The sequence below is a fragment of the Phascolarctos cinereus genome, unplaced genomic scaffold (assembly GCF_003287225.1).
Source record: "Phascolarctos cinereus isolate Bilbo 61053 unplaced genomic scaffold, phaCin_HiC Scaffold_2;HRSCAF=192, whole genome shotgun sequence".
In the NCBI taxonomy this organism is placed as follows: Eukaryota; Metazoa; Chordata; class Mammalia; order Diprotodontia; family Phascolarctidae; genus Phascolarctos; species Phascolarctos cinereus.
The window spans coordinates 249,167,893-249,172,608 of NW_027555625.1; the positions used below are offsets into that span (position 1 = coordinate 249,167,893).

Consider the following 4,716-nt stretch of genomic DNA (forward strand, 5'->3'; position numbering starts at 1 on the left):
AGCGCTGTGTGGTTCCACGAAGCTGCAGCATGAATAGCAGAAACATCCTGGTAACACTTCTCAGGTTGAGGGTAGCCAGCAGGCTTTAAGCCCACATGTGAGTTAGGGGGATGCCTACCCCAATCATGTGAAGACCTCCCCCAGAGGACTGAGTGGATGAGAACAATGTGTTCCAATGGCCATGAAGACAGCTAAAGCAGGCTCTGTGGAGCTTGGTAAGACATCAAAGACGCTGAGGTCACCCGATGCATCCTGGGCTGTTGCCAGTCCTCCTGACTTTTGTCTTGCCACTGAACTTTGATGACACTAAAAGAGTGAGTGAGGCTGATGATTTGTGCAACAAAATCTCACTAAAATCCAATTCACTCGCAGATCAAGACATCACTCAAACGTGATGTCTTTGGTCTTCTTCAAAAACAAAGGATGAACAACAGCAATTATAAGAAAACCACTCTTAAAACCTTAAAAAACTACATAAATGTTAATTAGCATGGATGTTATCATAAGAAATTTTTAATATGTTAAGGACTACCAAAGCCTAGAGGGGGCAAGAACAACAGAGAAATTAATATATGGTTCAGGCCCACCTATTATGCATAGTTAGAGTAACTCATATTTACATAGCACTTTACAAAGTGCTTCCCTCAGAATCTGTGATAATTCAAAGACTGAACTGAATTTACTATTGCCTTGATTATGGGGGAAAAAAATAAAAGATTCCTTCAGCAATTGAACTGTGTCAACAAATGGAAATGGGAAAGTTTAATTATCTACTTAAGGGAATAACTCTTTTCTAGATTTCTTTTTAAGTGCCTATTTACTTCAATTACTTTTCCCATACTTCAATGACCTGGGGCTTTATGAATGTGTGTTCTTATTTCAGCAACCCTCTAGGATTCAGTAGCTGTCTTGGAGAGTCCAATGGTCCTTGATCCAAAGGGTCCTTGGGGCCAGCCTGGGGGTAAACTTCTCTTCCTTAAGGAGACAAGTCCTCAAATAAGAGACATACAATGCCCATCACTAGACACATACTTAAAGCCTTTCTAGCTTGGTAGAATGTATTAGAGCTTGAGCTCTACTACCCTTGATTTCTAGAGTTCAGAAATCAGAGGGGGCTTCAATGATAGGTCCATTTACATATAACTAGTTAATAGATTCCTTATAAACCATTTTTTCTATATTCATTACAGTAGATTTGAAAAATCTCTTTACTTGCTCATGCATATTTCCTTCATCTAATTTGAGTTCCTAGATGTGCACTGTCATTACTATGTTATGAGAGACAGTGAAGTATAATGAATAAAGGGCCAGCTTTGGAACCAAGAAGGCCTGGATTCAAGTGCTGCCTCTGATACATACAGGCAGTGTAGTATCTCTACAATAGAGGGAAAACTAAGATGATAAGTTGGGGGGAAAGAAAAAGCTCCAGCCTGTACTGACTGAAGAAGTTTTCTCACCTGGGTATTCCCTAGAGTGACTAATAAAATCACAGAACGAGTCCCCATTCCTGTCTCTATCTCTATATGTACATATTAGTCAATAAACACACCAAGACCAGGGTTCTGGCCCCAACCTAGACAACAGGTCAATGGCATTTATTAAGCAGCTACTATGTGCCAGACACTGTGATAAGGACTGGAGATATAAAGAAAGGCAAAAAACAAAAACAAACAAACAAAATACCTTGACCCTTACCACAAGGAGCTCACAGTCCAACAGGGGAGATAGCATGGAAACAATGACATACAAACAAGGTATATACAGGATAAACTGGAGATAATCTCAGAGGGAAGGCATCAAGGTTAAGAAAGACTAGGAAAGGCTTCTTGCAGAAGGTGGGATTTTAGCTAAGACTTGAAAGAAGCCAAGAAAGCCGAGAGCTGCAGATGAGCCAAGAGAGAGTTCCAGGAATGAGGGACAGCCAGTGAAAATGCCTAGTGCTGGGAGATAAGAGTGTCATATGTGAGGATAGCAAGGAGGCCAGTATCACTCACAGAGTATGTGAGAGGAAAAGGATGATTGGATAGGGGCTGGGAGGGAGGAAGGGGGAGGGGGAGTGAGCTGAGAGTGAGCTGTCAAGAAAGATACCTAGGTTGTGAGATTGGGTGACGGAAAGGATGATGGTACCCTTGACAGTAGGAAGGGAAGTTAGGAAGCAGGGAGGATTTGGAGAAAAAAATAATGAATTCATTTTTGGACATATTGAGTTTAAAATTTATATGGACCCCATCTCAGTGGCTCCACTCCCTACTCCTTCTGAGGCAGCTCTGGCTCAGCTCTAGTTCAGCCCAACATAAGCATCGTGGACTTCAACATGAAGAAGCTGGCAGTGCACTAGGGCACCTTTCTTGGCCACCCGGTACAATTCATAGAAGAAAAGCTTGGTCAGGCAGAGAAGACTGAATTGGATGCTCACTTAGAGAACCAAATGATGGACAGAAAAAAATATGAGGCAAACAGAGGTGTCATTGCAGCCAAATCCTAATACTAGAAGAAAAGAGTTAATGTGAAGTTGGATAGAAAAGCTCCAAGTCATATAAATGACCAAGTACTCCTGGGGCAATACATGATTGATACAGTGAATGAATTTGGCCCAGGAATTGCTTACAGTAATGCCCTCATCAAATGTAGAAAAACACGAAAACGACTTGGACAGCAGAGAAATAATTCAAACATCTGCAATAAACTTTCTTACTCCTTTAAGAAACTTTATAGAAAGAGATTATAAAACAATTGCTAAAGAAAAGAAACTACTGCAAAATAAGAGTCTTGATTTGGATGCAGCAAAGACCACACTGAAAAAAGCAAATTTTGCAGAGACTAGAGTATTATCTGAACAGGAATTAAGAATAACTCAGAGTGAATTTGACTATCAGGTGGAGATTACCAGACTCCTTCTGGAAGGGATCAGCAGTACACATGCACACCACTTTCACTGGCCTGCATAACTTAGTGGAGGTCCGGATGACTTACATGCTCAGTGCTACCACCACATGCTGGACCTGCAGTTTTGGGAGTTTTCCATCTGCCTTTGTATCTAACAACAATCAGACTTCAACAGCTTCCACGTCAAATGCCTCTACTTCTTCATCATCTGTAGTTACCATCTTTCTATTGCCTTCAACAAGTAACATAGTTGTTACTCTTGCCCTCAGTGACTTGAAGGAATCCACTGGAAGTAGGAAAGTCAGGGTTCTCTGTGATTATGATGCTCCAAATAGTAATGAATTATCACTTCTTGAAGATGAGGTGATCACAGTATACAGTATTGTTGGTACAGATTCAGACTGGCTAATGAGTAAAAGGGGAAATCAAAAGGACAAAGTACCAATTACTTAGAACCGCTCAGCTAAGTGTGTGGGGGTGGGGGGGAACCTCTATACAGACTGCCAGTTATGACACCATATTCATATATGATTAACTATGTAAAACAGGTTTAAGTGTCTTCCATGTTAAGGTCTTAAGAGACTCAGCAACTACCAGCCATCAGAAAGAGTCTTTTTTTTCTGTTGCATGGTAAATTTTTCATTACTTCAGATATGGTGTTAAGACTTTTTATTTTGTGCCAAGGATGTTTTCCTACATTATTCTCTGTTTCTACTGAAGTTTTCATTAACAAGTAGATTCTACTTTTGTGTAAACTAGATCAAAAGCAGAACTGTTTTCTACTAAATTTTTCGCTAACAGCAAACTTCTTCCTTTATGGTAAAATAAATTCATTATGGATTGAAAAAAAAATTTATATGGGACATCCAGTTTGCAGATGTATCATAGGCATTTGGACATGCAAGATTTGAGGTCAAGAGAGAGGTTAAGGCTGGACAAAATAGATTTCAGTCATCTGCATAGAGACAACAGTTGAATCCATAGATGCTGACAAGATCACCAAGTAAAATGATATAGAAGAAAAAGACAAGAGGGCCCAGGACAGACTTGGAGGATACCCAGGCATGACTTGGATGAAGATCTAAGAACAGAGAGTAAGAAAGAGCTGTTAAACAGGTAGAAAGAAAATCAGGAAAGCAATGAATGAAAACCTAAAGAGAAGAGAGTATCAAGGAGAAGAGGGTGATCGACAGGGTCAAAGGCTGCAGAGAGGTCAAGAAAGATGAAGATTTTTTTAAAAGGCCATTAGATTTGGAAATTAAAGGACCATTGGTAAATTGGAAGAGAACAGTTTTGGTTGAATAATGAGACTGGAAGACAAATTATAGAGAGATAAGAAAAAAGTGAAAGGAAAGGAAGTAGAGAAACCTAGCGTAGATAGACTTCTCAAAAAGTTTAGCCACAAAAGGGAGGAGAGATATGGGATGCAATGAGTAAGGCCTAATCTATCAACTGTGGATTTTTTGAGGATAGAGGAGACATGGGTATGTTTGTAGATAGCAGGAAAGCAGACTGTACACAAGGAGAGATTGATGATGAGTGAAAGAAAGTGGGGCTGATAGAGAAGGACAATCTGCTGGAGAAGACAGGATGAATTGGGATCTCTTGTGCACATAGAGGGGTTTGTCTTGGCAATGAGAAGGTCTACATCTTTTTTTTAAAAAATTTATTAATTTATTTTGATTTATCAATAATCATTTCCATATGCTTTTAAGTTGAAAATTTTTCTCCCCCTTCCTCCCACCCCACCCTCCCCAAGACAGCACACAATCTGATATAGGCTTTGCATTTACATTCCTATTAAACATATATTCACATTAGTGAAGTTGT

At 39.8% G+C, this 4,716-nt stretch overlaps 1 pseudogene; it reads left to right on the forward strand.

Moving 5' to 3' along the window:
• Window positions 1-2,566: 2,566 nt before the first annotated feature.
• LOC110205102 (endophilin-B1 pseudogene) lies at window positions 2,567-3,339 on the forward strand (annotated as a pseudogene).
• The last annotated feature ends 1,377 nt before the right edge of the window (window positions 3,340-4,716 follow it).